This window comes from Mesocricetus auratus, unplaced genomic scaffold (genome assembly GCF_017639785.1).
Source record: "Mesocricetus auratus isolate SY011 unplaced genomic scaffold, BCM_Maur_2.0 Super-Scaffold_100010, whole genome shotgun sequence".
Lineage (NCBI taxonomy): Eukaryota > Metazoa > Chordata > Mammalia > Rodentia > Cricetidae > Mesocricetus > Mesocricetus auratus.
In genome coordinates, this window is record NW_024429194.1 from 17,601,785 (window position 1) to 17,626,264 (window position 24,480).

General features: G+C 49.4%; 1 long non-coding RNA gene across 2 annotated transcripts; it reads left to right on the forward strand.

Moving 5' to 3' along the window:
* Positions 1 to 97: 97 nt before the first annotated feature.
* Positions 98 to 22,916, forward strand: LOC110343137. Of its 2 annotated transcripts, XR_005879801.1 has the most exons (5): positions 98 to 475; positions 13,639 to 13,745; positions 15,781 to 15,914; positions 17,239 to 17,463; positions 21,024 to 22,916. It is a non-coding gene; the product is annotated as an uncharacterized LOC110343137 (long non-coding RNA). The 2 variants fall into 2 exon arrangements; XR_002385333.2 differs by lacking the exon at positions 21,024 to 22,916 and having other exon boundaries at positions 17,239 to 20,169.
* The last annotated feature ends 1,564 nt before the right edge of the window (positions 22,917 to 24,480 follow it).

Here is a 24,480-nt window from a genome sequence, read left to right on the forward strand (position 1 = left end):
GATGGTGTGTGCTGGCCTGGCCTGCACACAGCAGGAGGCTCTGTGACTGTCCCTCCCTCCCTCCCTCCCTCCCTCCCTCCCTCCCTCCCTCCCTCCCTCTCTCTCTTTCTCTTTCTCTTTCTCCCTCTCCCCTTAATGGAGTCCCCAGAAGACTATGCACAGGGAAGACTTCAGAGGAACAGGGGAGAGATCTGCCTTCTGAGGCTGGGCCACTGAGGAATCCCTGAGGCACGGATCCTGCTGACCACTCCAAGCCCTGGGCCCTGATGACACAGCTGGGACTTAGCTCTGCAGTTCACTGAAGAGGCTGGGATGGGGGAGAAGGGAAGAGGGCGTCAGAAGAAGCTGGGGTCTGTTCATAGGACCTAGGGTGCTTTTCTTCCTGTTCAGCTCTGCCCAGGGCTCGTGCCCCTCCCCCACAGCTGCACACATACACCCAGGAGCAGAGGCAGCACCTGTCCAGGACTCCAAGCTGGTGAGTCTCTGGGGGCAGTTGGTGGGGTGGCACTCAGAACCACGCTCGGGGGTTGCAGATGTCACCGCAGCCTGGCCCAGGGCCATTTGGGCTGTGAGACAACAGGCGTGTCCCTACTTGGCCATCTCCTCACCCCTGCTGCAGCCTAAGCAGGGGTGACTCTGCAGCCCAGCAGGGAGAGCAGCAGCTCCTCCCAAACAGGCAGTTACTTGGGCTCAGCTCAGCACACAGGGCAGAGAGGCTGACAGGTGCCACCGCCCCGGCTTGTGTCACTGGGAACCAGCTGCCTCCTGTCAGCAGCCCGTCAAGCCCAAGGACCAGGACAAACAGTTCCGCAGAGCTGCTGCTCCCTGACCTGCCCCCAGCAGGCCTCTTCCAGGGCCAGCTCGTGCTTCTTTCTGTCCAGTTGCCTTCAGGGTCTGGCATGAACAGGTCCTGCCGGAGGAGGAGGAGGGGGGCATGAGAGGGCAAGGAGCCTAGAGAGGTGTTCTCAGGCTGCTGGTGGAGGAGCACGGGGAGGCTTCTTGGAGGAGGAGGCAGGGGAGCTGGTGGGCTGAGAAGGTATGGATGGATGCACTAGGGAAGCAGGGGGCGGGAATCTCGGGTTTATGAGGGCAACTCTGGGGTAGAACCTTCTTGGAGGTCAGCAGGACTTAGATGGGTGCAATTTGTGAAGGTGGGTGTCCTGGGGGGTTCTGGGCTGGGAGCACCCCAGTGGAGCTGACTCAGGGCCAGCTGAGGTCCCCATTCAAACCAGGAGACAGAAGGCCCAGAGGCAAGAAGGAAACTGAGGCATCTAGCCGCCCCACAGCACCACACATTGCTGATTTCTGCCCCACCCAGGTTCCCCCTCTGCCATTGGTCTGCACAGCAAGTGGCAGCAGTATTGACAGGAGGACCATGGCTCCACCCCACGAGGCCGTGGCTTCTTCCTACCAATGAAGCAGTAGGAACACGGAGCGTCTCCATGGAGAAAGCAAAGTCTTCATATTGCTTTCACTCTTGTGGGGCGTGTTTCCTTCATGGCACGGTGTTTCTAAGTTTTACAGCTGCTGTGGGCTGTCGTGGAAGGAAACTTAAGTTAACACTGGTTCTAGGGTAGGGGACACCCGAGGGACAGAGGAGGTGGCACAAGGAGGAGCTGAGACCAGCCTGTGGCCTCTGTACCACCAGGGGCCACAATCACACCAGGACTTCCAGGCTAGCGGCAACGGCAGCTATCAGCAGGGGCTGTTTTCAGCTGTGTTCAGAGGTAACCCCGTCTAGGCGTCCCATCCAAACACCATGACCTTGTCAGAAATCCTCGCAAGGAAAGATCTCCAAGCCAAGGAGGTACCTGGTCCTCACCCCTCTCCCCTCAGCTGCCCTCCCAGTGCTGGCCCTAAGAACCAGCCCTATCCCTCTGGATGTTGCCAGGGCCTGCGTCTGAGCTCCGTCTGGACACAGAGCCTACAACCTGGGACTTCAGAGGGCTGGGGTGTGAGGGAGGGGCTTTGCGAAGCCAAGCAGGTACAGACAAAATGATGCTGGTTGGGTTGCTCCTCTGTGTAGCGCCCATGGCCTGAGAGTTCTCCTGAGAGCTCCCCTGTCTGTCCTTTGGTCTCATCCTGTGCAATGGACGTCAGAGACCCGCAGGTGAATTCACTGCCCAAAGAGCCTCAGAACTTTAAAATGCCACCCTGGAAGAGCAATAGTGCCACCCACCTTTTAGGAACCCCGAGGGACACTCAGAGAGCCCCATGCATGAGGGAACTCCAAAACATTCTGCCCAGGGCTGGCATCCATTGTGGGTTTTTGCTGGCTGCAGGATTCCACACATATTTCCTGGGGCCTCGATGGGCATGTTAAAGCAACAAGTTGGGGCACACAGAGGTCAATCAGGGCACGACCCAGAGAGGTTGGGGTCCTGTGCAGTCACATACCATACCACACTCACTCCCAGCATCCAGCCCTGAGAGCTCAGTGTCCAAGGTCACCAAAGCGGTTTCAAGTAGAGGGAACGGTTTGGGGCCCGGAGCCACTCACTGCCTGCTGTAGATTTGCAGAAGTTACCTGCACCCTTGTTTACCAGGGCTGCTTCGTAACTCTCAGATCAGGGAGCTGTGCAGCTTGAATATATGCATGTTGGTGTGCAATGTTCTGGGGGTCAGTCCCAGCTTAGTTGCTTCTGAGGTTAGCCGCCTTGGCTAGGTCATCAAACTTCTCTGGGGTGTAGCTTCTTCTCAGGTAAACTGAGGCAGCCATACTGCATCCAGCATCCGGGTGAGCCGAGGACTGGGGGAGCTCATTCACAGAGCACCTCACGCACATATGGAGACTGCCTATAGAGGACACATGATCTACCCCAGCAAGTCTGGGGACCGTGGTGCGGCCGGGACAGGCACCACTTGAGTCTTACATCCAAAGTCTCACTAGGCAGGTGTCACAGGCAGATGTGACCAGAGAGAGAACTTAGCCTGAGCTCCTAGGGCTCCCGAGGACCTGGGCATTGTGAGCCATCTAGCTGTTATTGCTAAGAAGCATTCCTCATGGCACACTATTCCTCCTCAGGCCAGCACCCGGCCTTCAGTGCCTCACCATCATCAATATAAATGGTGTTGCGATGGTGGAGGGACCTCCCAGGTTCTCCAAGAAAGAACTTGTCAGAACCATGTGTGGGGCATGAGGTTCCTGCACAAGGGAGCCAGAGCACTTTACATTCCTCCGGTGGGCTTATGCTGATGATGGTTGGCTAAATCCTGAGACCTCCATCCCCAAGCCAGGAAGGAAGTCCCGTCTTGCCCAGCCTGACTGTAGATCTGGGGTCCCAATCAGTCCAGCTCAGTTGGGAGTACATCTCCTTAGCAAGTTAACTCTGGAAGTTCGGGTGGGGGTGGGGTGCTGTAAACAGGGATTCAGAGACTGAGGGACACGGAGTGTGTCTGAGCCATCCTCCAGGGTCTTTCTTGAGCTTCAGTGCCGCCTAGTGGTGGGAGGCCATCATTTGCCATCAGCTGCTGCGTGTGTTTCAGCATTTGTCATGCCAGCCCACCAGGTCTTGGGAAATGCGTGCTGCTAAGGAGCCCCTCACCTGAGAAAGGATTGAGAATCTGGGCCTGGAATCAGAAACCAAGGGACGTGGGCAAGGGGAGTGCGTGGACACCCTAGAGAAGACAGGTCTCCTAGACTACTGTGGTACATCCCGAGACAGAGCAGGCCCAGGACGCTCTGTATCGGCCCCCTTCTCTTCAGGGTGACTTGAAATTATTCTCTGTATCGGCCCCCTTATCTTCAGGGTGACTTGAAATTATTCTTTGTGGGCATTGTGCCAAGTTCAGCCCAGCAACAGGGTTGTTTGGGAAGAGGTGTGTGTCGGGACATGTGGCGTGTCACACTGTATACACAGGCCGGGGCTTGCTCCGCCAGCCCTGTGTGACTCTCCTTGGAAACCAGAAGCCCCAGGCACGAGCACCTGGAGGGACATCTGGGACAGGCCACCGGTTGGTGGGAAGGCTGGCTGTGTCTCTTCGGGGAGTGAAGGCCAGCTAACAGACGAGAAAGGGCTCTGACCAGGCCTGATACCAGAGGTTCTTGCCTGGTGTTGAACTCTCTCACCCATGTTCTTATCCCGTGGCACTTCTCCGATGTGAAAATCCCTGTGTACATTGTAGAGACTTAAACGCTGGGTGAGCATCAGGACAAGAGGCCTCTCAGAGCGCCCCTGGCTCCTGGGCATCTCTGTGTCCAGTGTGCTGCTTCTCAGGGTTAGTGTCCATGAGCAGAGAGAGGAGCGGGTCTGCTTCCATTTGCTGCAAGTGATGTGTTCCTTGTTTAATTCTGGGTGGCCATTGTTTTCCCCATGAGTTTCTCTCTGTAAACATCCGGGATGGAGAGGTATGAGCACCTGAGAACTAAGTTAATTTGATAGACATTGTGGCAGTTTGAATAAGAGTGGCCCCGTAGGTTCTTATACTTGAACACTTAGTCACCAAGGAGTGGAACTCTTTGATAAGATTAGAAGGATTGGGGGTGTGGCCTTGTGGGAGGAAGTGTGTCCCTGGGTATAGGCTTTGAGGTTTCAAAAAGCCCAAATCTTTTGGCCTGTGGATGAGGATGTAGCTCTCAGCTTCTGCTCCTTGAGTACTGTCATGCCCCTGCCATGATGATCATGGACTCAGCCTCTGAAACTGTAAGTCAGCCCCCAGTTAAATGCCTTCCTGTATAAGAGTTGCCTTAGTCTCTAAGACAAGCAGATACAGGGAGGTTTGATGCTCATCACCATTTCTTTAGGGTAGAGTCCTACGGGTTTCAGCACTATCCTCTCTTGGCTTTGTGGTCTTAAGGTCTCACACTGTAGCCCAGGCTGGCCTTGAACTCACCATGTAGCTCAGGCTGGTCTTGAACTTGTGGCAGTCTCCTTTTTTCAGTCTCTGGCAAGAGTGCTGGTACTGTAGGCATAAGTCACTATGTCCAGCTGTTTACATGGCTCCCAGGAAGTGCTCATTTCTTAACGGTCCTTTTTGTCACACTGGGCCTTTTGTTTGTGAAGTAGCCAGCTAAACTATCATTTTTATTGGATCCTTTCTAATTCTTCCAGATTAACAAGTTATATTACTCTGTATTACTCTGTTGATTCTTAAATCTATTTAGTGTGTGTGTGTGTGTGTACACCTGTGTGCACATGTGTGTGTAAGCCAGAGGGTGACATCAGATCAGTCTCTACTTTACTTGTTGAGGCAAATTCATCCCTCTATCTGGAGCTCACCCATTTGGGCTAGTCTCTCTAGCCAGCTTGCCCCTGGGATCCTGTGCTTCCTCGGAGTGCTGGAATTACCCTGGCTTTTAGTAGGTGCTGGGAGTTTGAACTCTGTTCCTCACCCTCATGTAGCAAGTCTTTATCCACAACATCATCTCTGCAACTCCTCATTTAGCAGCTCTATTCATCATTTTATTCTGTTTTATTATTTTTTTAGTTCCATGGGCATGTATCACAGAGGATCGATACACCTTTCCCCCTTGTTCCCCCAAACACTGATACTTTGCCTGTTGAAAACTCACCCTCAGCTTTTATCCACTATCTTGTTGTCTAACACCCTGTGGTTTCTTGCCTTAGTATTTCTCTTGTGTGGCATGAAGTGCTCTGCTCCTTGTCGTTGGTAGGTGTACCCCAGTCACCGTGACACTCTCACAGGCCTGCAGTGAGGTCCGCCTTCCCCGACGTGTGCTTTGTCTCACTGATCTTTCTATTAGCATTTCAGTGTGCGTCTGACTTAACTCCTGTGGGCTTTTCTTGTAGTTTTAAATATGAAGCTGGCTTATTCTGCATGACAAAGTATTTTGCTTAGCTTTTTTCACATAAATTTTAGGATATTTTATTTTTAAATATTTTCTTCCCCCATGGTATTGTTGTTTCATTTTTGTTTCTGTTTTCTTTTTGTTTGATTTTTGCTATTAGGTTGAACATGTGAGTTATTTTGCAAAGAATGAGCAACTCTGACCTGTTTAGCCTGCCACTTGGAGACATGACAATGTCACTTGTCCCCATTTATGTTGAAGTATACCCCATCCCCAGATAGGACCCTGCGTAGTGCTTTGGTTTGCTTCTGCTCATTTTGAGATTTTGAGGCAATCATGAGTTATTTTTGTGTCTTATTATCTGCTCTGCCAGGCTGTCTCAGCCTCGGGGAACATCTCTGGTTATTGGGTTTCTTTTCACCCCCTACTCCATTGTTGAAACTTCTTATTAACCCTGAGTTTTCTGCCGATGGCTTTAAGGTTTGAAATGGTAAAAAGTTTTTTGTTTGTTTGTTTTTCTGCTACCTGCTGATGACTGAGAACCCTTCTCCACCTGCTCCAGACTCTTTCCTGTTTGCACTGCTGAGGTAAAGAACCGCACAGCTGATAAGACGGTGTGGCGCGGTGGCTACACCTGTGTCTGTGACCCCAGCATTTGGGAGGTGGAGGTAGAGGATTAGAAGTTCCAGGTCACCCGCAACACAAGTTTGATGTCAGCCCGGACTACATGAGACTTTGTCTTAAAGAAACAAAGCAGAGTTATGCTGTCGGCAAATGACTGTTCTCACATACTGATTTTAAGGGCCCCTCCTCTGGGATGCATTGCCAGGAGGTGTCGATTGGAGGGGGTGTGCATCCTCCTACTGAAGATATTCCCTCTGTGCCTTGATTACTTGTCCCAAAGGCATGGTGTCCCAGCCAGAGATGTTTCCACACCATCCTGGTCCATCCAAGGTGGAGTTGGCTTCTTTCTCCTCATACAAGATCCCCTGTCCCACTTCCTGCTCTTGAACCCCAACACAGTGTGACCCACTGTCAGATCCCATGGAAAAATACAGGAACTCCTCAGTAATCCACCCTACCCCCTGATTGCAGAATGGGGGTTCCTCCTACTGCCCTGGACCCTTCCCTTCTATAGCTGTTACTTTGCTATTGGTGACCCCTGCCGAGACACTTCCTTCGAACCCATAATCTTCCAGTTATGCTCATCTGCTCTTTCCCCAGATGCTGGGGGCCTGCTCTGAGACATTCTCTGCTGATTTCCACACAACTCTCAGCACCAGGCTTCCTGGTCACTACAGTGACACTTACCGAGGCCCTGGGCTCTGCTGTGGGTGGAAGTGCCCCTCCCTGAGATGGCATCTGCTCTCCAGATGATTCCTCCAACCAACTTCCTTCTGTCATAGTTTCTTCTGGTCCAGACCCTGCCACGTCTTCACCCTGGTGCAGACTGTGACTTACCACCTGGACCACTCCTGTCCATATTTCATCACCACAGCCTCGTTTTTCTTCCTCCAAATACACTGGGAAAAGCCCATTTCTTGAATCATTCCAGACATTTGCCTAGAAAGCCGCCCAAGCCAGCTGGCACTATAGTCCCCCCCCCCCCCGCCACCTGCCCTGGGCACTCTTGAGACGTAGTTGTAATGGCCACCTCTGGGGAACCAGCTCTGCCTCTACTGTTGGGTCCCACGGGTCCCACCTCTCCACCCGCGGCCACCCACACGCCACCTAAGAGCAGGCAGGTGCCGTGTCTGGGGGACTGCTGACCCATGCCTGTACCCAGCTGAAGGCAGTGTGGGAAGTGTACCGTTACGCCGCAACTGCCTCTGGATTAGAGGCAGACACGCCGGCAGAGGCTCACAATAGATACCTGGGGTTGTGTACCTGCAGCTTCAGTGTTCTGTGTCCATACGGGGCTTAGTTTGATATTCTTTGCACTGGCTCTCACAGGCTTCTTAGACTCTGAAGACATATGTCTGTCTTTGTATTTCCCCTCCCTGGCGGGTAGGCCCTCCCTCTAGGACTCACATTATTTTATGTTGGACTGTGCTGTTCTTCACACCATTTCTCTTCATTCTGAGGCTTTTCACCTCCTCAGTCTTTCTGCACTGTGCTCTGGAGAATCTGCTACAACTGCCGTATGTACCCAGTAAGACTGCCATGACAAAGAACCACAGACTGCGTGGGCTTGAAGCTCAAGGTCAAGGAACACGCACAAATAGTACATGCACACACTAGGTCCATACACTTATAGTACATGCGCTCACTAGGTTCACACACTTATAGTACATGCATTCACTAGGTCCACACACTTATAGTACATGCACACACTAGGTCCACACACTTATAGTACATGCGCTCACTAGGTTCACACACTTATAGTACATGCACACACTAGGTCCACACACTTATAGTACATGCACTCACTAGGTCCACACACTTATAATACATGCACACACTAGGTCCACACACTTATAGTACATGCACTCACTAGGTCCACACACTTATAGTACATGCGCTCACTAGGTTCACACACTTATAGTACATGCACACACTAGGTCCACACACTTATAGTACATGCACACACTAGGTCCACACACTTATAGTACATGCACACACTAGGTCCACACACTTACAGTACATGCACTCACTAGGTCCACACACTTATAGTACATGCGCACACTAGGTCCACACACTTACAGTACATGCACTCACTAGGTCCACACACTTATAGTACATGCATTCACTAGGTCCATACACTTATAGTACATGCACACACTAGGTCCACACACTTATAGTACATGCACACACTAGGTCCACACACTTATAGTACATGCGCTCACTAGGTTCACACACTTATAGTACATGCACACACTAGGTCCACACACTTATAGTACATGCATTCACTAGGTCCACACACTTATAGTACATGCACACACTAGGTCCACACACTTACAGTACATGCGCTCACTAGGTTCACACACTTATAGTACATGCATTCACTAGGTCCACACACTTATAGTACATACACTCACTAGGTCCACACACTTATAGTACATACACTCACTAGGTCCATACACTTATAGTACATGCACACACTAGGTCCACACACTTATAATACATGCACACACTAGGTCCACACACTTATAGTACATGCGCTCACTAGGTTCACACACTTATAGTACATGCACACACTAGGTCCACACACTTATAGTACATGCATTCACTAGGTCCACACACTTATAGTACATGCACACACTAGGTCCACACACTTACAGTACATGCACTCACTAGGTCCACACACTTACAGTACATGCACTCACTAGGTCCACACACTTATAGGACATGCACACACTAGGTCCACACACTTATAGTACATGCACTCACTAGGTCTCCTTCATGTGCAGATGACCATCTCCAGCTTGTCTTCATGTAATTGTCCCTCTTTGTCTTTTTGTATTTTAAGACCAGTCCTTGAACTAGGGCTCATTTTAATGAGTCTACATTAAATTAATTATCTTGTTAATGACCCTGTCTCCAGATATGGTCCCATCCTGAGGTATTGGAGTGGGGTTAGTTTTAGTTGTCTAAGATGGCATACTCTAGACTCACCAGGGAAGAGAGTCTCAAAGAAGGAACACCTAGATAAGGTTGGCCTGTGGTCATGTATGTAGGAACACCTAGATCAGGTTGGCCTGTGGTCATGTATGTAGGAATACCTAGATCAGGTTGGCCTGTGGTCATATATGTAGGAATACCTAGATCAGGTTGGCCTGTGGTCATATATGTAGGAACACCTAGATCAGGTTGGCCTGTGGTCATATATGTAGGAACACCTAGATCAGGTTGGCCTGTGGTCATGTATGTAGGAACACCTAGATCAGGTTGGCCTGTGGTCATGTATGTAGGAACACCTAGATCAGGTTGGCCTGTGGTCATGTATGTAGGAACACCTAGATCAGGTTGGCCTGTGGTCATGTATGTGGAGAATTGTCTTGATTACAATCATGCTAGTTGTCATGGGAAGATTCAGTTCACCATAGGTGACACCATTCCCTAAGTTTAAGCTTAGACTGGATGGTGGAGAAAGTGAGATGAGCACTGCATGGACATTCATTCTCTGCTCTTGACTGGATGTGAACAGCTGCTTCAGGTTCACACAGCCTTGGCCTCCCTTCTGATGGGCAGCGACGTGGAACTGTGAGATGAATAAACCTTTCCCCCAAGTTGTATTTCCCCAGAGCATTTTCTCCTAGCAACAGGACACAAAATTAACACTTGGGGGTTCAGACTTGAAAATGTAAATTGTGGAGGGACACAACTTAGCCAATAAAATTTATTTCCCATTCACTCACTATCTGAATCGTGTGTGTGTGTGTGTGTGTGTGTGTGTGTGTGTGTGTGTGTTCCTCTAATCACTTTCCACCTTATTCTTCGAGACAGTGTCTCTCAATCAACTTGAACCTTCCTGGTTCAGCAGACAAGACGGCTTCTTTTCTCTGGACCAGCCCCTGGTGCTGGAGTTACAAGTATGTGCTGCCATGCGCAGCTTTTTATGTGGGTTCTGGGGATTCAAACTCAGGTCCTCATGCTTGCACACCAAGCATCTTACCAACTGAGCCATCTCCCCAGCTCCATTAATTTGCTCTTTGGGTCTTCTGTTAAGTTTCACTTCCAAACACCTACTCTACACAGTAATTTTTAGATGTTTGCTTAGTCATTTTTCAGATCTATTAACACACTCTCAATATGGTTCTTGAGATTCAAAGTTCTTCCTTTAAAAGATATTCATTCAAACAATTTTGGGGGTTTGGATTCTTTGGCATGCTGTGCTTTCTACTTTTGGTAAATGCTTACTTTCTAAATTCACATTTATAAGATTCCCCCTAAACACACATGCATGCACACACGTGCACATAGGTGTGTACACACGTGTACACTGTTGGAAGCCTGGGGAGCTGGAACGTGAGAGCGAACCTCTGGTGAGAGCTTTTGCTTTTGTTTATTTGCTTAGGGCCTTGTGTGACATAATCTGCTCTCAGTTCAGGCCTGCAGTCTGGTTTCTCAAGGCAGACATCCAATCAGCTAGAGATAGGGATGCACAGGGCAGCTCAGAGGTGGTGGTAAAACCCGCTAGTCAATTTTTGCAGTCACTAATTAGCAAAGTTCATGCCGGTGCCTGCAGTCCAATCCAGCAGGAGCTGCACACAGCATAGAGCAGGGCAGGGTGGATCTTGCAGGAGGACGCTGTCTTCAGTTGGCTTTATGGTGTCATTTCTTGCTGACATGTCTGTGGTTAAAACAGCTAAATGCCAGCATGTGTTGAGTCTGGGGTGAGACATTGTTGCCTACATTTTAATCTCAATTTTTTTCTAAGCTGGGAGTTTTTTATATGTTCATATAAAAATGAATAACTGCTCCAGGGATGTAGCTTGCTGAGTTTGATCCCCAGCCCCACATAAATCAGGCCTGCTGGTGAAGCCTGTAATCTCTCTAGGAAGTGGGAGCCTCTGGGTGGGGATGGGCTGGCAGGGACTTGGGGGCCAGCCCATACCCTGGCATAGCAGTGGGTGAGAGGCAGATGCAGCACCATGGGAACCAATGTCACTCCAGGGCAGCTGTGTCATCGGGCACCGTAAGCCGCAGGTCCCAGCTGGGCACTGAGATTCCTGACAGTGGGGTGTTGGCTCTTAAATTGTGAATGTGCTCATTTCCAGGGAGGGAAGCTCCCAGGGCTCCTGGCACAGTGACGGGGGTGTGGGGTGGGATGGCTCACTGATGGCTTCATTCTGAGGCTGCAGTGAGCCGCAGCTCCTTTCAGAGTGCTGCTGGACATGGAGGCATGGGGGAGCCGCAGTGAGGCAGGCTCCGGTCAGCTAGGATGGAGGGGTGTGTCTGGTGGCGGAGGGCCTGGACAGGGAAGCTGAGGGTGAGGTCTTCCTGGCACAAGCTCAGGTTACTGTGAGACTGAATTCCTTTGTAAGAACTCACCCCCCCCCACATATGAGGTTCATATGCACCCTGACTTTCTGAACCCCGATACCCTACCATAGACAGTGATGCCTAGCATGCCCCTCTCCTGCCCCTGTCTTCCAGAGGGTGGAGACAGGAAAAGCAAGGATGGGTCAGTGAGCACCAGATGAGAAGCTGAGGGACCCCTCCCCTCCTTAGGTGCCATGACTAGGAAAGACTCTGAGTGAAGCATGATTTTCCAAGTACAACTGAGATTCCAGAAGGATCCGCTCTGGGCTTGGGTATAGGTCCCCGAGTCAGAAGGGCTGACTCTTATTTCCGGAAGGCTGAGGGAGAGATGCTCAGCTTCTTGGCCGTCCTGGGCCCTGTGGGGTGACTGGGTTACAAAGTGTGGGTTAAAAATGGGATGGCATGAGCAGAGCTGTTGCTGCTGCTCCAAAGGACGAGATGGTTCAGTCAGGGCAGGCTCTCGGGGCCCTGACACTTGTGAAAGCAGGGTATGATGGGATGCTGGGGCTTCATGCAGGGCCGGGACACCACAACTCTTCTACCAAGCAGAGGCAGGAAGTCACAGGAATAAAACCCACACGCCAATGCTCTCTAATTCATTTTCATTATAAAAGTCACCGATATTTGTTCTCTAATAAACAGAGGAGCTGAAACTTACCCAGGTATAATGGCCACCAACCATGACTGTAAACTCCAGTAATTACAGATTGTCTGTTTTTCCTCTGTGTTTCACAAAGCTGAAGTAACTAGGGTCCATGAACCAAAGGAAACATTCCGCTCACCTCTGAGCTGTATCTGTGTGTGCCCTGCAGCCTTGTGGAACATGCCCTCGGGGACTGCTTTCCCTCAGTCCTCATATCACCCCTCAGGGCCATCAGTCACCTAGGCAGGACCCGGGTGATCTGTGAGAAAGAAAGCCACACCACCTCAGAATTCATCTCTGGCTTCCCATCCAAAACCTTGGCATATGAGGGGCCAGCTTGGTGTGCGTCACAGGAATGTCTCCATCTCCCACACATGTGGACCCCATCTGGGGCCTGCCATAGTTGTCCCGTGAGTGCTGCAGGAGACAAAGTTGCTGGAAGGCAACACTGGGCCCATGTTGCAGGAGGCATGCGATGGTTAGTGCTCACGGTCAGCTTGGCAGAATCTGCAATCACTTGGGAGACAGGCCTCTGGGCGTGCCTGTGGGATTATCTCGATTGCATCGACTGAGCTGAGAAGTCCACCCTGCCCCAGCCATTGGTAACACCATTCTTTGGGCAGCAGACACGGGGCAGTGGAAGTGGAGGATGGAGCTGAGCATCAGCGTACAGACATCATCCTCTCTCCCTGACGGTGGGTGTGATGTGACTGGTACTTTGGCCCCTGCCACCATGATTCCCCTGTCATGATGGACTGTAACCTGGATTGTGAATCAGAACAAATTCCCTCCCATCCCGTTTTGTTTGTTTTTTGAGAGAAGGTTTCTCTGTGTAACCTTAGCTGACTTGGAACTAGCTCTTAGACTAGGCTGGCCTTGAACTCACAGAGATCAGCCTGCTTCTGCCTTATGAGTGCTGGGATTAAAGGCGGGCGCCATCACCATCCCGTCTCTTTTTCCTTTTAATTCCTTTTGTCAGAGTTTTATCACAGTGATAAGAAAAGATACAAAGGCAAGGTAGATAGTGTCTTAGCTTTCCATCGATGTGATAAACACCCTGGGCAAAAGCAACTTGGGAGTGTGGAGTTTATTTCGGCTTATGCTTATAGTCCACTGGGAGTGTGGAGTTTATTTCAGCTTATGCTTATAGTCCTTTGGCCAGGAAAGTCAGAGACTCAAGGCAGGAGCTGGTGCAGAGGGTATGGAGGAGCACTATTTACCGGCTTGTTCCTGATGACTTACTCAGCCTGCGTTCTTATAGTACCCAGGACCACTGCCCAGGGATGACACGGCTCACAATGATCTGGACCATCCCACATCAATCATCAATCAGGAAGACTGCCACAAGCTTGCCCACATGACAAACTGGTAGGGGTATTTTCTTAATTGAGGTTCTCTCTTCTAAAATGACTCTGGCTTATAATCAAATTGAAGTAAAACTAGCCAGCACAGGCAGTGACCAAGAGATATTCCCAGCGTGGTTTCTGGCATGGGAGTCTGGAAATGGTACTCTGTGCCCTGGGCAGGGCAAGAAACATGGGCCAACCTTCAAGAGAGCAGTTGGCTAACATGGGAGGTCGGGTCAAGGTCATTTCAGCTTCACACTTGAGGGGGTGATGGTGTCTGGAAGGTGAAAAATCTCTCTGGGGGCCTGAGGGTGATTTCTAAGACCTTAAAAAGCTACATAGACATATAATAAGTCAGGGGTAACAAGTGTCTAATGTTTCCCTTCTCCTACTCTTCTTCTTGAGACATGGTCCCAAGTAGCCCAGGCTAGTGTTGAACTTGCTGTGTAGTAGAGGATGACAATGAACTTCTGATCCTTCTGTCTCTACCTGGGAAACCTCTACTAAAGAGAAGAGATGTTTCCATGGCGACCAGAATGCTATGACTAAAAAACAGGGCTGACCCCGAGTGACCACCTCAGGCCCCAGACACCTAGAACGCACATAGGAAGTACTCTGTCATCTGACAGACAGAAACGAGCACATAAACAAGGTTTAGGCAGGCCAGAACCGAGTGCATTGCAAGAGTCACTTTTAGGGCTCTGATTCCAGTTACCCCAGTTCAACTCTGGCCTAGTTTCCAAGCAGTGAGGAGCAGAGCTCTCCTAGGACACCGTGGGCCCAAGCCCACACTTCCCAGGGCCTACCCAGCCAGCTATGTAGCCAGGTTTATAGCTTTTTGTAATCTCAACTGGTCATATACAAGGCTTAAGCAGAATCAGATGTGGGCTTGTCAGACAGGCAGCAGTACCAGCCTGCCGTTTATTCATGAAGATTTCTGGGCGATGGCTGAAGGTCCGGCTGTACATTGTTAGGAGTAAAAGTGCTTCCTCTCTGCCCAGCACCCACACTCAACACATTTATTTTTGTAAGTCGCAGGTAGGAATTGCTAAGGGTGAGAGAAACGTCTCCTGACTCCTCAAGGCAATAATCCCCAGACACGGGAGACATAGAACATTTGAAAATGGCTGACCCACACATTCCCCGTGATCTCACTGCAGCAAAAGGCGGAACTTCTTCAGGGAAAAGGCTGTGCATCTTTTATGAACATGGAATGGGGTGGGAGGCATGAGCAGCCGGCCATAAGCTGCTGGGCCCTGGAGACAGCAGGGGTGCGGAGGAGCCGGCTGACAGCTTATTACATCTGCACTTACTTTGCTGAGAAAGAATGAATCCCTGCTTCCCACCCCTTCCCTTGGAAGGGCAGTGGTGATATGCCCAGCTTTCCATGGAAGAGGCAAAAATAATCTCTCTCTCCAGCTACATGCTGATAGAAACCTTTCTCTATATAAAGTTCATCATATTAGGAATGTTGTCACAGCGATGAATGAAGTAACTCGCCACCCAGATGGCCTCCCCAGAATCCCCTTCCTCCTCCACGGCTCCTGGCTTAGGAGGTCTTCCCACAGTAGGAAAGCACATTTGAGTCCAGATTCACCCATCCACTCACTGAGCTCCCACGGTGTCCCAAAGCAGATAGACAGACAGACAGAGGGCAGCAAGGTGTGTGTAGCAAGGCTGACGGTTGACAGCAGCCCAGGGAGTTTTTGGACTACGGAGAAGGGAATATAAATCTGGCCAAGTCTTATGAGGCTTCATGGAGCAAAAGACCAGCTAGAAAAAGGTTGAGCACGCTGGGCAAAAGAGGAGGAAGAGAAAAATGAAACAGACCCCGGAGAGTTTCCATTTTTTGTTACTTTGTTGACTTTCACAACCGTTAATATGGGGGCCCCACCAGCGAGAGTACTGCTGTAGACCGCTTGGGAGTAGGTGTGCTAGATAGAGATCTGGGAAGGAATCAGATCAAAGCGCAGAAGCCGAGGCTCACAACCCTTTCTGCTCACAACCCTTTCTAGGTCATTTCTGTAGCGTCTGCTTCTCTCGTTTGTAAATTCCAGGCTTTCCCACACAAGCGCTGTCACACACGGCACAGGGGAGGAACATTCCAAGCCTGTACCAGCCAGCTTCATCCGTGTGCTAATGTTCTGCTGCCTTCTCTGGTTCCTGCTTTCCTACCAGGGCCCTTCGTAAGGTAGGCAAGCCTCTTGGTGGCTAATTTGGAAACTAATTAATACCTCATGGATCAAAAAATGCAAGAGGAACACTAGAAAATATCTTGAAATGATGAGAAAACACAATTTATAGTATAAATATCTCTATTACAAAAAAACAAATAAATCAAATCACTGATCTCAGCTTCTACCCCGAGAAACTAGAAAAATAGCAGTAAGTCAACCTAACGCAAACAGAGTAAATAGGAAAGATCAGAAATCAGTAAAACAGAACATAAATATTAGAGATTAATGGAACCACTGGAGGTTCTCTCAGAACAAAATTAATAAACTCCCCCACAAGACAGGCCAAGAAAATAACCAGTCCCATATAAAAGAACATGAATCACCTGTCACAGGAAGGCGGGGTCACTTTGGATGCTGAGGAAATTAATGTCCCCAACAGCTCAATGCCAGCAATTCAGCAGTCAGACAGAAGAGACGAACTACTTAAAGTGCATCATGCCCAGACACACAGGCAGAAACAAGCTGTGACCAGGTGTCCACCTAAAGGAGAGGGCAAAGGCGTGTCTCAAAACCCCGCCCCACAAGGACGCCTTCAGGGCCACGTGCCTCCATCAGCGGATTAGCATAGTGCCAGAAGGTGAAAGAACACTTGAAAGTGGGTGGGAGGGAGCTCGCCCACTGATTCTGGGAGGCGTCATGAACCTAATATGAAAACCCACAAGCAACTTAAAGGTCATTTCACATACTCAGTTTCCTCATGAAGAGAATTAAAAATATCCAGCAAATCATAGCAAATATACCTAGCTATATCTTGTATATTTATATTTACGTATATAAAACACATGAGTACTTACAATGTACACATTAAGCATATAATTTGCTTTGAAACAGGACTCGCTCCTATCAGCACTACCTCAAAGACGAGCTGTCTCTAACTTGCCCTTTCTTATCACAGATGGCAAATACACTTTGGCTTTTGAGAAGAATACCAATTCAGACACTTAGGAAATTCTGTCCGTTAGGAGTAGGTTTTCTAGTACATCTTTAGAAAATTTCCATCTTAATTCATGCCCTCTAGTTTGATAACTATTTTTTTATTTTTCAAGACAGGGTTTCTCCGTGTAACAGTCCTGGCTGTCCTGGAACTCACTTTGTAGACCAGGCTGACCTCAAACTCACAGAGATCCGCCTGCCTCTGCCTCCTGAGTGCTGGGATTAAAGGCAGGCACCTCCACTGCCTGGCTTGGTAGCTCTGTTTTAAATGTAAGATTTACAAACTATATATACATATGTGAATACACAGCCCTTACATGTGTTTCATTTATGTTTCTAATACAGTGATCAGAGTTTAACAGAAGAAATCAATCAACTCAACTGCAGAATAAAGCAAGGAACCAAGTGACCCAGTAGCTGTTGAGAGAACATTGGAGGGGCTGGGGTGATGCTGGCAAAGTATCCCATGCATGCATGAGGCCTGGAGCCTGAACCCTCAGCGTCTGCATGAAAGCCAAACATAGTGATGCTCATCTGCAATCTCAGCCCCGGGGAGGCACAGAGATGCAGGTACCTGGGGCTTACTGCCATGTGTATGCCCATATGGGAAAACAAGCATTCCACACACACTAAATAGAAAGACAATATTCTTAAAGAAGAAAAAGTCTCATGTTTTTAGGTCAGTGTAGCTGTCCTAGGGCACATGTGATCACAGGCAGGATAGACAAACCTAGACTATACCAAGAAACTTAGGAGCCCCTATAGTGATGTAAGGCTTATTGCTATAGGGTCAGGTGTGGAGCTCAATACTCCAGGACCTGATTAGCCTGAGTGAAGCCATGCATTCAATTCCCAGTGTGCTTTGCAAATACCCCCCACCCCCAACACACAGACAATTGCTATAAAGAGGGAGTCATTGTGAGAGTGTCATAGTCAGTGTTTCTATTGCTGAGACAAAATACCATGACCAAAAGCAACTTGGGGAAGAAAGGGTTTATTCATCTTATACTTCTAGTATTAACAGCTCACCACTGAGGGAAGTCAGAGCAGGAACTCAGGCAGGACAGGAACTGAAGCAAAATGGCCAACTCCTCTTAGATTGCTCAGTTTGCTTTCTTATACACCCCATAATGGGCTGGGCCTCCTCGCATCAGTCATCAATCAAGAAAATGCCCCCCCACAGGCTTGCCCACCAGCCAGTCTGGTTGGGGCATTAGATCATTTTCTCAATTGAGATTTCCTCATTCCAAATGACTAGCTTGTGTCAAACTGACATAAAACTAGCCAGCTTAGAGTAATATTAGCACAAGAATGAAACACATCACTGGGCAGGATGGAAAACCCAGAAATTGTGTCTACATTTTGTGGGCACTTGGTTTTTGACACAGTCAAGAAGGAAATTTGACAGAGAAATCTGCTGGACAAACAGTGCTGGAATAATTCATGGGAGGAACGGAACAGATCAGAGCCTTGGTCAGGCAAGTCCAGGACTGACCAGGGGTTTGGCTCATAGCTGTGTGACTATATGGGCTACAGGTGTAAGGGACGGGGAGTATTTAGCCGATTAATCAAGACAGACCCGGCCCTCAATGACACTGACTATTTAGGACAGGACTGTGAGCTCTCGGTAAAGCGCCAGCTCATTAGGATTTCAGGCTCCGAGGAAGGAGGTACAGTGTCCCTGCTATTGGTTCTCAAATGCCCCTGTAGTCCCGAAGTGTCCTGGACTGCGTGGGTGTGAGTGGGTCTGGCTGTCTTGATGATTTCAGATCACAGGAGGCAGTGGCCCATGGACCTCTGGTGGTAGCATTCTGGGAAAGGGTTGTGCTGGCTATGGTGGGAAAAACTCTCTCTACTGTGACTCAGCCAACAGGTAGCCCCTCATGTTTCCCATCCAACCACTAGTCACCCATCTTGTTCTAGAACAGCTGGAGATTCAAGTCAGCCCTGGGAGGTCCTCCAAGTCCCTGCTGAGGGCATGTCACTCTGGTAGAACTATATGGTGTTGGGCTTTGTGGAGGGACTCTGCCTGGAGTGGCAGAGGAGCTAGCTGTGTCACACAGAGCACAAAGACAAGCCGTGTCCCATCCCTTCCCATCTCTTTCTGCTTAGTCATCAGCAAGGCTTCCGTGAAAACAATCACAGTTGTGCTGGAGACTGGGGTGCAGACAGGCACAGCTGTTCCTTACTTAGTGCTGTGTGGTTAGGCCAGGACAGTGACAGGTGCCAGCCTGTCAGGGACGCTTCAGGCAGAGGCAGGTGTACACTCTGCTACGAGTCAGTCCTGAGCCCATCGTAAGCGGCTGGGCAGATAACTGGCCCTGGAGCTGGAACTAGCCCCTTCTCAGGCTGGGGGAAGCAGCAGGCACTGTCCTTAGCTCCTCTTTTGAGGCCTGGCTGGAGCCTACCTTAGCAAAGAAAATGAGAAGTGGTCAGTGAGAAAGGCCATCCAGCAGGACAGGGGCCATGCTGTCCAAAGCCCAGATGTCTGCTGTGTTAGTAGACGCCCCTGCTTCCTGGGGGGTTGGTTGGTGGCCTTGACCATCTCAGAGTCCTTGTGTGATATGATTGCAATAGCCATTTGCCATCTGAGGCCTGGAGTCTTTGAGAGGGAGTGAGGATGAGGTTGTAACCTGCCCGGGAGACTTGACTATCCTATGCCTGTCTTCCCCAAGGGCCCTCATCCCTCTCTAGAGTAGTAGAACCACTTATGAGCCTAGGAGGAGAAATGGGCTCAACTTGAGGGTCACTGAGCCTTGGTTCTAGGCTGTCTGCTTCTCCCACTCCTTATGAACTCTTAGTTAGGTGCTTCTGAGGCTCCTAGACCTGGGGGGTGTGGGAGAAAATGCAGAATGACGATTTGACACAAGGGGTGGAAAGGCTGTGTCAAGGTCAAGACAAGGGTGTGGGCAAGTCACTGGCTATGGCCGGAGATTCCTGAGGTATGGCAGGAGACAGGGGTCTCCTCTGTCATGAAATTTAAGTTCTTATGTGGGACACCAGCACATGATCAGGGAAGTAAACATTCCTCAGAGCCACACCCGGATGAACACCAGGCTCTTGCTATAAGTCTGAGATTTTTCTAATGGTCTCCTTTGCCGAGAAGGTCCCTCCTCCATTCTGGAGACCATGAATCTACTCTGTCAATCACCAGGAACTGAGTACCTGTTAAGAGAAGTTTTTCTTTGCTAGCCGCTTTGGTTTATCTCCCGCCAGTTGCCTGGGCTCTGCCGCTTTGTAGTCCCCAAATAAACACACAAGACGCTGTATTAATTATGAAGCTGTTGGCTTTGCTTATTTCTTACTGGCTAGCTCTGACTTAAGTAGTTACCCCATAATTGTTAATCTAAGTATGTCTCTTACCGGAGAAGTTTCCGGGCTTCCTACCCCAATGGCGTTACATCTCGAACTCTCTTGTGTTTCTCCTTCCCAGAATCCTCCTGGACTCCTAGCCCCACTTATCTAGATTCCTATAGGCTCAACAGTACTTTATTGACAAATAACAGGCAAATAACAGGACTTCCCCAACAAGTACCCTTGACAGTGGGGTCTTCTTTGAGGGCCTGACTGCCTATTTGCTGAGTGAACACATTCTACCAAGGCTAGGGTAGGAGGTTGGGCTGCCCAGCCAGTACTGACTTGGGGGACAAATTCCCCTCTTGGACTCAGCACATGTCCATCTCCTGGTTTCCTGAACTTGATTGAACTCGGAGACTCAGATCCCCTCAACATAGGGCAGGAGAATAGGTCCCTGCCTGATGGAGGAGAAGATGGCGGCAAGTGAGGTTGTGACAGGTCCAGGGGCAGGGGCACTTGTGGGGTGAGGCCCGTGAGGGATGTACAAAGGCTCTTGCAGAGTGAGGTCAGTGGGCAGGACTTGACTACCACATACAAATCAAGTTGCACCCCAAGTGAATGGCAGGAACAATGGAGGGTGGCTATAGGACTGGGCAGTGGTGATGGTCTGTTCATGTTCTGTCAGGTCGGCAAAATCAAAGGACAAAGGGACAAGAGAAATGCCCTGGGGCATCCTGACCAATGGCTTACATTAGGGAACAGATTTTATGATGATTTTTCTCCAAACTCAGTGGGTTTCTGTTAATCCAAACTTGTCCTACATTTTGGGGAAGGCGTTTGCTCCACACACTTCCCAACCCCGCAGCCGTGAGAACTACCATGGAGCAGAAGACACATGGCTTCTTCTTGGCACTGAGGCCAGACTGAAGGCAAGGATGGAGCTGAGGTCTGGGGCTGTGAGCTGTCCGAGGTCCCAGGTGGAAAACACAAGTTCGATCTCATGCTAGAGACCACTGCTGACCAAGACGCGCACATTGGCGGATGCAGAACAGCGTCGCCTCCCAAAGGACCTTGCAGGTGACCACAACAGCCTTGCTCAGTACCCTGCCAGGTAACGTCCCCCAGCTCTTTCCCAGAGACAGAGAAGGGGCCATCCTTCCTGAGAAGAGGGAACAGGAATCTCGCTATAACCTGAATAGCACGCAGCAGTCTCTGCCAGGCATTACCATGCATAAGGTCGTGTCCGTGGGAGATGGTTGACGGAGCTGGCCTCCGCCCAGGAGATCCAGCGGAGTGTGGCAGCTGCCCATGCGGTAGGGGCGGGGATGGTTGTTTGTCAGTCTCTGCTGTTGTTCAGGGAAGCCTCCTGTAATCTTGTATTGTCAGGGAGTAAATTCAGATGAAAAGCAGCCACATTCAGAGTGTGATGGTTCCGCCTTAGGGAGGACAGCAGCCAGATGATGGGTCTGAGCTCCAGTGGGTGCATGCTAATGAGCTCCAGCCTAAGTGGTGCTTACTGGCAGCAGGGGCAGGTGTCCCCCACCCTTTGCGCTGCTGCCAGAGCTGGCCCCTCCCACTGCCCTCGCCAGCTTCCTTCTATCCTTCACATTCAGGTTAGGGCAGTGAAGGCACAGGGTCCATCGACTGCTCTGGGATCTTTGGGCTGAGGGGGACATGCAGTTTCTGGTGGATTCTGAATGGAAATGCCCAGGCAGAAACTATTTTTAGACGGTGGTGCCGGGGGCCTCAAGGAGACTCACAGCTGCAGCCCCTATGCTGGAAATGGGGTAACGTGGGGGTAGAAGACAACTGTGGAGCACTCTCCCATCTGGGATCTAGGGACAAGAACTCATTTGGGCCTCAAGGCAGCACTCTGTGAAGTAACTGCTTTAGAACCAAGAAGAGGCCGGGAAATGTATTACCTATGTAAACGGTGTCTGAAATTGGTCACAGATGAAACTGCGCCTGCTTCCCTTACAGGAGTGAGGTTTTGGATTCTCTTTGGGCAATCCTATACAGGAGTTCTCTGCTGTCTCCCATCTGGTGATGACGTAGCGAGCTCAGGTCTGGGGGTGGGGGCTCAGGAGCAGCCCTTTCAGGCAGGGTGATATTCCTAGGGGCGGTTATGCATTGTGGGATACATTTGGAGGCCAGAAGGAAAAGTGAATGGGGCTTCTCTGCTCTTAGTGGGCAAGCACTGTGCCATCAGTCATGTGGGGCCCATTGTAAGCAGGACCAGAAAGACAGCGGCATCATTACTCACATGGCACCAGACCCGGAATACATATCTGAGACCCCCATACCAACCCCTTCTTACTCTGGACTCAGAAGGGCTAGGACCTAGGGTTTGAAGCCTAGCAGGAATGAGATGAAGCAGTTAGAAGATATATCACTCTGGATGGATGTTCTTCAGCAATGAAGCCTTGAAGACGGTGCAGAGACCATTCTAGACTGACTTCAGAATGAGGGGAGAGCACTCCCATCCTCCTTGAGAGAGTGTTGCCCTGCCCAGTGGCAGTGACCCCTGGGAGTGTGAGCCACAGCGCTCTGAGGGAGCCTGGGGTCTCTCACGAAGGAAGGCAGATCCTAGCATGGGGGCTGGAGTGGAGTACAATCGGTATAATACCACATGCAGCTTCCTTTGAACACTCAGGCTGTTGAGGCCTGAAATACACAAGGGACAAGCACACATGCATGCTTATAAATTATAGATGTAAATTACATCTTGTGTTATGTATCAATTGTTTGTGAATTATACCTACATAATTTATACATAAATTATGCATCATATTTATATAAATACATAAAATACTTTATTCACATTTATGTCTCATGTATTTAGATATTAATATACTCCTGCCTTTCTGCTTTCTATTTTCATTTAATAATTAATGTTGAAATTCTTCCCATGCAGGACACACAGGTCTATCTAACTGTTTCAGATGGCTGCATAACAGGCCATTCTGAGGGCTGTCTATCACTAATTCATCCACTCCATCCACTTTGATGTGTGCTTGGTTCATGGACAGCTTTCAGCTGGCTGTAAAAAGCTCTGTGATGGATGTGTCGTTTCCTCCTTTTATCTTTTAATATAGGAATTTCATAGATTCCCTAACATTGAACCATCCTTGCATTCTCCCTATGAGTAATGCAGGACTTAGCTTTTCAAACATACTGGTAAATCTCAGATCCTACTGCTCCCTTTAAGATATGGTATCAAAAGCCTGTGGTTTTTCTTTCCTAGAAGTTGCTTGATAGATTCAAGTAGAAAGTTAAACTTATCTCAGCTGCAAAAAAGAGGTCTGTGTATATTTGGGGAAGGCACGCACATTCAGCAGGTATACAGTGCACAGATGGAATAGTCAAAACTCAGATAACCAGTGCTGTCGTCACAGGACAGTGAGTATGCTACGTTTCACATCTGTGCCATATTACGATTAATCATTTATAGATAAATCAATAGATATCCATATACTGGGCATCAAGAAAATGTTGGGAGCCCACTTATACAGCACGTACTCTATATCTGTAAATTTTTCCTTGATGTGTAATGAATATATATTTTTGTACACAGGATACACACCTAAATGATAACTAATTTAGAAATATTCATATGCTGAATTCTGAATTACTCTTAAATTTCCTTGTTCTATTAAGAACTGAGAAATGCTTTCCACTTTATTGGAATTGTATTGGGTTTTCTATGGACAGTTTCTAGATGTTCGTGGAGATGAACACACAGGAACCCATTACTTCCCAGGGGGTGGGAGAAACCTCAGCACAGGTGAACTTGCTGAAGAAAGTGGGGGTAGGCATGGGGTCCAAGCCCAGCACCACGGAGAATGAGCTTACTTAGGGAAGAGGAGGGAGGGAGCAAGCCCAGAGGCATGGAGGACGGGGCTTTCCGACGGACTTGCTGTGAGCCTGGATCCAGGCATCACCCCAGAGCCCAGTCAGAAGGCATACTGAGTCCTGGGCAGGACAGGGCCTGACCACATCTGCATTTAGCTTCCCAGTACTAAGTATAAAGGAAAGGCGGCTTCTGGACTTTGCCTTGGTTCCAGAAGCTGCTTAATTATTCAAGGCAGTTCCATTATCCATAATCAAATTATTTTGTACACTCAGAAGAGGAGCTCATCATATAGCACTGTGACTTAGGTCTCTAAAGTAGCACATGGAGACACATGGGAGGGAAGGAGCATCTTCAAATGGAGAAGGAGTGCATGCATCCTGGGAGGGAAGGGGCTCTGGGCATCCTTTGCGGTCTTTCCTCTGAGAAGCGGTGGTGCA